The 11,205-nt window shown below is 40.9% G+C and overlaps 1 protein-coding gene across 1 annotated transcript in view; it reads left to right on the forward strand.

Annotated features, from left to right (window-relative positions):
* The window catches only part of PIK3C2A (phosphatidylinositol-4-phosphate 3-kinase catalytic subunit type 2 alpha), a 193,045-nt gene that overhangs the window by 57,935 nt on the left and 123,905 nt on the right, over positions 1 to 11,205 (forward strand). The gene's annotated exons all lie outside the window — the stretch shown is intronic.

Raw genomic sequence — 11,205 nt, forward strand, 5'->3', positions numbered from 1 at the left:
CTTTCCAGATAACTGCATAGTTTATGTGCTCTATAAGTTTTTTGGCAATTAATCAGTTAAATATTGGAGGACAGCTACCAAAAACAACATTTGAATGTAAGAAGAGTTGATCTCAAGCCTAATAATTATACAAAAAAATTGAGAGCCTGCTGAGTGGTAATAACACCACTTTATCAGTATAGAGGCAAATAATTATCTTTCACTTAAGAAAAAACCATGCACTAGGGGTGCCTGGGTGGCTCAGTCGGTTAAGTGTCTGACTCTTGATTTCAGCTCAGGTCCTAATTTCACAGTTGGTGAGATCAAGCCTAGAGTCAGGCTTTGTGCTGACAGCATAGAGCCTGCCTGGGATTCTCTCTCTCTCTCTCTCTCTCTCTCTCTCTCTGCCCTTCCCCTGCTCCATCACTCTCTCTCTCAAAATAAATAAACATTAAAAAAAAAAGCCACGCACTAAGCTCATCTAAAAGTGGTTTTAGTTCGGTAAGGAGCACATTATGAAAATAAAAGGGAGGCTTTTTGCTTGAACCAATAGAGTTTTCTGACTTGTTAGCATGACAACGAAACCAGTTTTCTTTCCCTCTGGGCCCACAGTTCAACTACGTTTCCTCATCTCCCTTGCAGTTAGGTGTGGGTGAGTTCTGGCCAGTGGAATTAGATGTGTCACCTCCAGTCTGGTGCAAGAAACCTCAGTGTGACCTTGGATGCAATGTATTGAACATGGTAGATCTTTCTATCAGTTTATGTCCCTCAACACCCCACCTCTTATTGGGCTTATGCAGGGGAGAAATAACCACCTATTGTGTTAAGTGACCAAGATTTCAAAGTTTATTGTTAGAGCAGCTAGTATATAATTAATATAGCATTTAAGTAAAGTCAAGAATATACTTCTACCTCTCTATATCTCCATCTCCTCAACTGTAAAATGAAGATAACAGCACTTAGCTCATAAGTTAGCTCGAGGAATTAAACATGTTAGTGCGTATGAAGTACTTTAAACTATGCCTGGCACATAGTAAACATTCAATTCATGTTAGCTATTGTTATTATTACAAAGCTTCCTAGTGGTAGTAAGATGCAGGTTCAGTATAATTCAAATTTCTTTTCTATTTAAATTCTAGTAACAAATGATGTCACATCGATGTTACTATCCACATTGTGCTGATCTGTGCCCCCATCATTGTAGGGCTTCAATATACTCTGGTCACCTTGGGTTGTCCCACACATGCTCTGAAATTGTTCTTCTCTGATCTCCATATTGTTGTGTGCTACCCACTTTTGAAGTTACCGCAGAGTGGGGAGTGGCAGAATCAGGAAGATTTGCAATCATACTGTGCTAATCAGACCAAGTTACTGCCTTGGTCTGCCCTAAAGCTATATAGATCCTCAAGATGCCAAAATAGACACCTATCCACTTGTGTTTGATTTTTTCCCAAATTTGCTTTAATTTTAAAAATTCATGTAATAATTAACAGCATTTCAGGAAACAGTTAAGGAATTATTCACAGATATCACAGAACAAGTTTTGATTCATTTAATTTTTCATTGTCAATCCACAGACTTATGGGAAGTGGTGATAAGTCCATACTGCTGAATCCAGAAATTCCTGGTCATTTTCCTGGCCCTCTTCTTTACCCACTTCTTGTCAATACACTGGGTTACCACAGTATACCCAGAAACTGCTCATAACTTTGGCTGACAGTGATTCTTAACCTGAGGTCCATAGACCTCCCCTCCCCCTAAATAGCCCCCAAGAAATCCATGGATGGAAGTCAGGGAGCCTATGATCTCAGATGGGAGAAAAAATCATATCTTGGGACTGGCGGAGTGCCATTACAGCCTGGAGCAGCTAGCAAGGACCCTCCTGAGCCTGGGCTCTGACAGGGCAGTCACAGCCTCAGTGGTGCCCTTGTGCCCACTGGAGCCCAGCCCTCACCAAGGATACCATTCCAGCCCCCTGCCCCACATGGCTCTTGGCAGCAGCGCCCGCCCACTCTCCACTGTCCCTACATCCCTACCTTTGCCCTGATAAGCTCTGAGTGTTCATATACTGGACTGATCCTAGGGAGCCTGCCTGTGGGTTGGGAAGGGCTGGCTCATGTGTGCTTTATCACCACACCTCTTACCTTTGTCTTTCTACCACCTCTTGCCCCCACCTGTGGCCCCAGTGAGCTCTGAAGAGTCAAAATTCTGGGACCAATCCAAGGGAGACTGCCTGTGGTTTCAGACTTGACAGGAAGAGACTCACCTTGCACATGGGTATTACTTTACTACCCAAGCAGAAGGAAGAAAACAGCCCAGCAGAACAGCCCAGCCAATGAGAACTGGTCACAACTCAGACAATGAAAAGCCACTATACTTAGAACTCGACTTTACACCAGCAGACCTACTTTTTAAGACAGCGTTCCCAAATCCCCCCCTTTCCTCTATTAAAGAGCAGTCCTCTCCTTTGCTCTCCAGACATGCCTACGGTTTTGCTGTAGCTTGCTTGTCTAGATTTCAAATCTGTTGTTCCTGAAAAAAATTTCTTTTACTTATAAAATAACTGACAGTTTTATTTTCTTATTTTTTATTTTTTAAATGTTTATTTTTGAAGGAGAGAGAGACAGAGCGAGAGCAGGGGAAGGTCTGAGAGAGAAGGAGACACAGAGTCTGAAGCAGACTCCAGGCTCTGAGTTGTCAGCACAGAGCTTGATGCGGGGCTCAAATTCACGAGCCATGAGATCATGACCTGAGCCGAAGGTGGACACCCAATCGACTAAGCCACCCAGGTGCCCCTGGCAATTTTATTTATTTTATTTTAATTTTTTTAACGTTTATTCATTTTTGAGAGATAGAGAGAGACAGAGCATGAGTGGGAGAGGGGCAGAGAAAGAGAGGGAGACACAGCATCCAAAGCAGGCTCCAGGCTCTGAGCTGTCAGCACAGAGCCCAATGCGGGGCTCAAACCCATGAACTGCAAGATCATGACCTGAGCTAAAGTCAGCGCTTAACCAACTGAGCCACCCAGGCGCCCCAACAGTTTTATTTTTTTAAGTTTAACATTACCGGGTGATCAGAAAGGATTAAGAGAAGACCCCCAACAACTCTGAAGCTGGTGAGCAAACAGGTGCCAGCACCCACCGAGCAAATTGGGCTCACTGTTTTCTCACCAACTTTGGAGTTTGAGGATGATGCTTCTGGCTTTCAAGCTCTATTCTTTTTGTGTTTGAGCTTTCCAGGTTTTATTTGGAGGCTGTTAAGCTTTTTTCTTTCTTTCTTTTTTTCTTTCTTTTTCTGAGAGTCCTCATTTGGTATTTGTTCTGACTCCTTTACCGAATCTGACTGTTGCTGTTGGAACTGTGCTGGCCTTCTTCACCTCTTGTTTGAAACCAGATCATTCCTATTTAAAACTGTGCTACCCTGTGGTCTGATAACTGGGCTGTTCCTACTAAAACTATGCTGGCCTTTGGTCTGATTCTTTCTGGATCCAGGCTGTTTTTGTTGAAACTGTGCTGTTTGGAATTTTTTCTCTTTGCTCTAGAGAAAACCTCTAAGAATTGAAGATTTAGTTATCAAAATGCTTTATGGGTGGTGTCCACCCCCCAACTGGGACTCTGGCCAGTTTTATGTTTAAAAACTATGATCCCTTGCATAACACTCTCTAGCTCCATCCACATCATTGCAAATGGCAAGGTTTCATTCTTTTTCATGGCTTAGTAATATTCCATTGTATATATAAAACCATATTCTCTTTATCCATTCATCAGTCAATGGACACTTGGGATGTTTCCATAATTTTGCTCTTGTAGATAATGCTACTATAAACATTGTAGCTGGAGAGTATTATGCTAAGCAAAACAAGTCAGTCAGAGAAAGGTAGCTACCATATAATTTCACTAATATGTGGAATTTAAGAAACAAAACAAATGGGCAAAGGGACAAGTAAGAGAGGCAAACCAAGAAACAGACTTTTAAAATATATATATGTACCAATGTTTATTTATTTTGAGAGAGAGAGCACACAAGCAGGGGAGGGGTAGAGAGAGAGGGAGAAAGAGAATCCCAAGCAAGCTCTGCACTGTCAGTGCAGAGCTAGATGTGAGGTTCAACCTCTCAAACCGTGAGATTATGACCTGAACCGAAATTAGGAATTGGTCGCTTGACCAACTGAGCCACCCAGGAACCCCAAGAAACAGACTCTCAACTATAGAGAACAAACTGATGGTTACCAGAAAGCCGGGGGGGGGGGGGGGGGGGGGGGGGGGGGGGGGTGGCAGTGATTAAATAGGTGATGGGATTAAAGAGTGCACCTCTGCAATGAGCCCCCAATGTGGTATGGAAGTGTGGGATCACTACATTGTATACCTGAAAGTAATGTTACCCTGTATGTTAACTAACTAGAATTTAACTAAAAACTTAAGAAAAATAAATCACATCTTTATTTTTACTAACCTCTGACAGAAATTTACCAATTCCTTCCATTACTAAGGTAGACAATAAGTCACAGTAGTATTAGCAGTATCTGTGACTTTGTCACCAATAGATATCCCAAGAGATATTTCTACGTCACATTATAACAGTTAAAAATATCTTGAAATATCATTTATACTCATACGGCTATGAAATTATGGTAGTCACTAGACCTGGTATTAGGTCTTACTTAGTACATTAATAAAGAAGCATGTATATTACTATAACAAATGCTTATTTAATATTTTGAGAACTATATTTCAATATAATTGGTTTTCAATTGTATTTTAGTTTTGAATGTAAAAACATTAGTCAGAAAAAAAGTCTATAGACTTCACCTGACTGCCAAAAGGTCCATGGTTCAAAAAAGAAAAACCTATAGGTTATTTGGTTTGACACTTTCCCACACACCCCCATGTATTTGTCCATACCCTCCTCCATAGTCTCAAAGAGGAGTACAGTGGTGACAAACATATACATTGAAATGCCACCTCTTAGGACAGCATGATAGATGATTAAGAAGTGGGGCACTGGGGTCAGCTTGTCCTGCTCTACCACTTATTTTGTGACCCAGGCAAGTAACTTAACCTCTCTGTGCCTCATATCTGTAAAAGGGGAATTATATTATTCCTTCCACATAGGGTTATTGTGAAGAATAAAGGAATTAATTCACTAAATCCATTAGACTCTTAGAGTCTACCATACAGTAAGCTCTCAGAAAATGTTAGCTGCTCTTTCAAGAGCCTATCATAGCTGTTTCTTTATGATATTTATAGGGAGGGGAGAGGAGGAGAGAAAAGAGTAGGTTGGCTATTCCTCTTGTGAGTCACAGCCTACACATATAACTTTTATTATGCACAAAATTGATATCCTTCTTGAAGCACATGAAGGAAGCAGTTGATAGTTCTTCCTTGAAAAGTTTCCAACTTCATTTTATGTCTTATATAGTAACTCTCAACTGAATCTTTTTTAATGCTGCAGTGGCGGTATAAATGCTGTCCACTCTTGGTTTACAAAGCAGGACTTTCATTTAAATAATAATTGTCTTGCAGGAGCACCTGGGTGGTTCCTTTGGTTAAGCATCTGACCCTTGATTTCAGCTCAGGTCTTGATCTCACAGCCCTGATATTAAAAAAATATATTTGCCTTTCAAAATTCACATTCATTTCTAATCCCTTTAAGACATGGGTCTTGGCTGTCCTTTTAACTGTGGGGGGAAAGACTAAATATAAATGGAAGTAAATTCACTCATTCATTCAATCAATAATTATTAAATTCCAGGCACTACTCTAAATGTATAGGGATTCGTGGTGAACAAGACAAAGTCCCCGCTGTCATTGAGCTTACCTTCTAGTGTAGAAGACAATGTACTAAAATAAATTTTTTAAAGTATCAGGAGGTGACTGATGCTTTACAGAGCATTAAAATAAAGTGATCTTAAAAATAAATAAAATAAAATAAAAGTGATGTTATATACATGAGGACCAGGTGGCTCTTTTTAGATTGGGTAGTCAGAGGGGCGCCTGGGTGGCGCAGTCGGTTGGGCGTCCGACTTCAGCCAGGTCACGATCTCGCGGTCCGTGGGTTCGAGCCCCGCGTCAGGCTCTGGGCTGATGGCTCGGAGCCTGGAGCCTGTTTCCGATTCTGTGTCTCCCTCTCTCTCTGCCCCTCCCCCGTTCATGCTTGGTCTCTCTCTGTCCCAAAAATAAATAAAAAAACGTTGAAAAAAAAAAATAGATTGGGTAGTCAGAGATCTCTTTAAGCAGGTGACATTTAAGCAGAGATCTGAATGACCAAAAGGAGCCAGTCAAACCCAATGGACAGCATTCCAGGCAAAGGAAATAGCTAGTATAAAGTCATCAGAGCAGGACAGAGCTTACCTGTTCTTACCCATTTAGGAATGGAAAGAAGGCCACTGTTGCTGGAACATAGTGAGCAAGGTGCAGAGCCCTAAGGTAGAGGGAAACAGGGAAATGATAGTGCAAGGCCTTTGTAAATAAAGGCAAGGTTTATTCTCAATGCAATGGGAAGCTACCGCAGTTTTAGTCAGGAGTAAGGTGATCTGATGTACCATTTTAAATCACTCCAATTACTGCTTGGTGAACGAACTTATTGGAGCAAGACTGGATATGGGAAGGCCCATTAAGATGATAGCTTGCACCAGATTACAGCACTGAGAGGGCAAGGAAGGTCAGTTTAGGCAGTAGGGTATATTTCAGAGATAGAGCCAATAGAACTTACTGATTGGAATGTGAGGAGATGCCAGGAATCAAGGCTAACTCCTAATCTTTTGGCCTATGTAACTGGGCTAATGGTGCCAGTTATTGAGATGGATAAGTTGTGGAGGGGATGAGGGGATGGGGAGGTGGGGAACTGGTGTGGGGTAATAATTGAGAGTTCTTAATCTGTGTTTATCTTAATTTTGACTTGTCCACCCAACATGCAACTGGAGATATCAAATAGATGGTTACCCAAGTCTAGATTTCAGGGGAGAAGTCAGGGGCCAGAGATACAAATTTGAGAATCATTAGCCTAGGAATGGTATTTAAAACCATAGGAGCAGATGAATTCATCTAGTTAGGCAGTATAAACAGCAAAAAGAGCTGAAGACTAAGTCTTGGTGCATTCCTACCTTTGGAAGTCTGATAAAGGGGAGGGAGCTGACAAGAGACTAAGAAGCAAGCAAGAAGGTTGGAGGAAAACAAAGTGGACCTGGCATCATGAAAGCCTAAAAAGCAAAGTGTGTTAAGGAGGGAGTGATCAATCACTAATGTCAAAAACTGCTGAATGATCCAGAAGGATGAGGACAGAGAATTGACCTGACTTTGGCAACATGTGGGTCAATAGTGACTTGATAGGAGACATTTCAGTATGTGGAGGAGATGAAAGCCTGGTGAGGTGAGAAACCCAGCAAGTATAGACAGTTCTGAGTTTTGTTATCATGGGAAACAAAGAAATCGGGCAGAAGCTGGAGGGAGTATAAGGTCAAGGGAAGTTATACATGTAGGGAGTTAAATGGAGGAGAGGCTGGGTAGGGAAACTATGAGAAGGGAAACCAGATTTAAACTTTGCTTTCTGCCCTCAGGGAGCTTATTATCTTCTCTTGGAGAAGTTCAGGATGGTAGTGGTAAAAAGTTTAGGCTTTGGACTAAATGAAACAGTATCTGTACTGCTGAGCACAATGTCTAACACTAAGAACTCAATAGATGGAAGGAAGCTATAATTACAGAATAATTTGAAAACACTTTAAGATAGGAGGTAATTAAGGACTAAACTGAGTAAGTAATTAGATGTTAAGATTTCAGAAAACAGGGAGATTACTATCAGCCACAGTGACCATAATTAAAAATCAGGACCCATTGTATGGGGAAATGGGTTAAAAAAATCTGTTACTATACCCATGTGAATAAATTTACAAAGCTCTACAGATTCTAAAAATCTTTCAGCCACCCTCTTAAACAGTTGCCTTTATTGGAAATATTTAAATTCCAAGTAGTTCCAAATACCTTGAGCCATTTTGAGGTCTCTGTACCAGTGCTCATGCTTTTCCCTCTGCCTGAAGCATTGTTTCCTACCCTAACCTGACTAACATCTGCTCATTCTTTAGAGCTTCTTCCTCTGGTCCAGTGGGGCTGGGTGCTCCTCTGTTGGTACCAGGTATGCAATTTTACCATAACTTTTACCACAGTGTATTGACATTTTCTATTTGTTTACCTTTTGTGTTTTTTCAGTTCTATTTTTGGGTTTACTAGACTCTAGGCTTTGCAAGGGCAGGATCATATTGTATTCATCTTTGTTTCCCTGTACCCAGCCTGGCTTCTGGCTGACCTCAGTTAATGTTTATTGGCGGTCCCTGGGTGGCTCAGTCAGCTAAGTGTCCGACTTCAGCTCCAGTCATGATCTCATGGTTCGTGAGTTTGAGCCCCAAATCAGGCTCTCTGCTGTCATTGCAGAGCCCGCTTTGGATTCTCTGCCCTTCTTCTGCATGCACTTGTGCTCTCTCTCTCTCTCAAAAATAAATAAACTTAAAAAAAGATTAACATTTATTGAAACCAACTGAATCTAATATTAGGATTATGCTAGAGAATCCTGGACTAGAAAAGCCTTGAAGGACTGATAAAATAGTCCACTGCCACTTCAAAACAGGTTTATAACATAAGAACTAATCACAACTCCCATCCTGTATCACACACTGAGTCTGCACAGTTCCACACCAACTTATTTTTTTTATCTTTTTTTGTCACTCAATTTCTAATCAGAATTATTAGCATCCAGCACACTCTAAATATGCTTCATGCTGAAATTACTAAGCTCCTATATATTTCTTTTTTAATTTGAAAGTAGTATGTGCTCATGATAACAAATCAACCTGTACAAAAGGAGTCTATAGTAAAAAAGAAGGCTCCCTTCTATATGCTGACCTCTACCCTCTCAGGAGTTCTTCACAGACACAGACAATACTATTAATTTCTTGTGTATTTTTCCCAAGGTTTCCTATTTTGTTACAACACATTCTAGTTTTTTAAACATAAATACTAGCATTTCACAAATTATTAGTCAACTCGGCTTTTTCCTTTAACAGAATATTGGAGATTATTCCACATTGGAGATTTTCCTTATCAGTACATCTTTCTAACAGCTATATAGTACAGTATTCCATTTCCCATTTTATGACATACCATAACCTACTTAATCCATTCCCTATTGTTGAAAATTTAGATTCCTTTTATTCTTTTTCTACTATATGACTGTTCAGTTGAATTGTGTTACCCTCAAAATTCATAATGAAGTCCTAACCCTTGATATCTCAGAGTGTGACCTTATTTGGATAGGTTCCGTATAATCAAGTTAAAATGAGGTCACTTAGGGTGGGCCTTAAGCCAATCTGACTGGCGTCTTTCTAAGAAGAGAAAAGCTGGACAGAGACCTTTAAGAGGGAAGATGATAAGACACAAGGAGAAAACATGCATCTATAAACCAAGGAGAGAGGCCTAGAACAGATACTTCCCTTGTATCTATCAGAAGGAAGCAACCCTGCCAGCACGTGGATCGTGGATCGTGGACCGCAGACTTCTAGCCTCCAGTACTGTGAGACAATAAACTTATTGTTTAAGCCAGTAAGTTTGTGGTACTTTGTTATGGCAGCCCTAGCAAACTAAGATGATAATGCCTCAATGACTACCCTTGTATGTGTATATTTTTTTCACAAAGATGCAAGTGTATTGGTAGAATTCATGGAAGTAAATTTATAGAAAGATACCTCTGTATCTTTCACATACCCTTTTCTTTACCTAGAAAGCCCTTCCTCCTGAGATGCTCCCGAAAAACTCCAATATAACCTCTTCAAGTGCTACCTCTTCTGTGAAACCTGCTGTGGTAGCCAGCTTCTAGATGACCCCCAGTGACCTCTCCCCACCTCCTAGTATTCAAGCCTTTGTGTATGCCTCACCTTCGTGTATTCCTTTCCTCTTGAACACAAGGGACTTACTGACTTCTTTTTTTTTAACATATATATTTTTAAAGTTTTATTTATTTATTTTGAAGGGGGAGGGGCAGAGAGAGAGAGAGACAGATAGAAAGAATCCCAAGCAGGCTCCACACTGTCAGCGAGGAGCCCAATGCAGGGCTTAAACTCACCAACTGTGAGATCATGACCTGAGCTGAAACCAAGAGTCGGATGCTTAACCAACTGAGCCACCCAGGAGCTCCTTATTGACTCACTTCTAATGAATAGAGTATGGCAGAAGTGATGGGACCTCACTTCTGAGATCAGGTTACAAAGACCATAGCTTCTGTTCAATGGTGCTTTCTCTCACACACTCTTGTTCTTTCTTGCTCTTTCTTGGTCATTCATGTAGGAGGAAGCCAGCTGCCATAGTGTGAGGCAGCCCTGTGGAGAGGCCCATGTTTTAAGATATCAAGACCTTACAACAACCATGTTAGTGAAAATGGAAGTGGATCTCTCTTCATTCAAGCCTTTAGATGAGGCTGGCAGCAGATAGCTTGTCTGTAACTGTATTTCTGACCAAAGAAACTATGAGATAGTTAATTCTTATTGCTTTGAGCTACTGAGTTTGGGGGGTAATTTGATATGTAGCAATAAATAACTAATTACCTTCCATCCTCCCCTCTTCTTTCCCCTGAACTTCCTAGCTTCCAACGTTACTTGGACTTTCTCTAATAATGCTCACTACATCATACTTGTTTCCAAATCTCTCTCTCCTACTTGACTATCTCCAAGGATAGAAGCCCTGACTCAGCTTTATATTTACTGTGCCTTATGCAAAGTTCAAGCCACCATTGTCACTTCCCTATATTGTTGTAATAATCTCTAAACTGGGCTGCCTAAATCCTCTGTAGCCTCTCTCTGTTACATTCTCTGCCCAGCCTTAAGAAATCTTTTAAAAATATAACTTGGATCATTTGAGAGCTTAAAATCCTCCTCATTCTTAGGATAAAGACCTAAATTCTTAATATAGCCTCCCAGGCCTGGCATGATCTGCTTGCCTCACCACCAATTCTGAAGCCACTTCCCCCTTGTTCCCAGTACAACAGCAACACTGGCATCTCAGTTCCTCAGTTGAACCATCCTCCTTCCTCCCTCAGTGTCTTTGCACACACTGTCCCTCTGCCTGGGATGTCTCCTCCTTCATCCTCACTCAATTTCTACTCATCCTTTAGACCTCAGCTCAATGTTCCTCAGAGAAGGCCTTTCTGCCTTCCATTTTATCTTATATATATTTTTTTAATTTGAGA

This window comes from Panthera uncia, chromosome D1, assembly GCF_023721935.1.
Source record: "Panthera uncia isolate 11264 chromosome D1, Puncia_PCG_1.0, whole genome shotgun sequence".
Taxonomy (NCBI): Eukaryota; Metazoa; Chordata; class Mammalia; order Carnivora; family Felidae; genus Panthera; species Panthera uncia.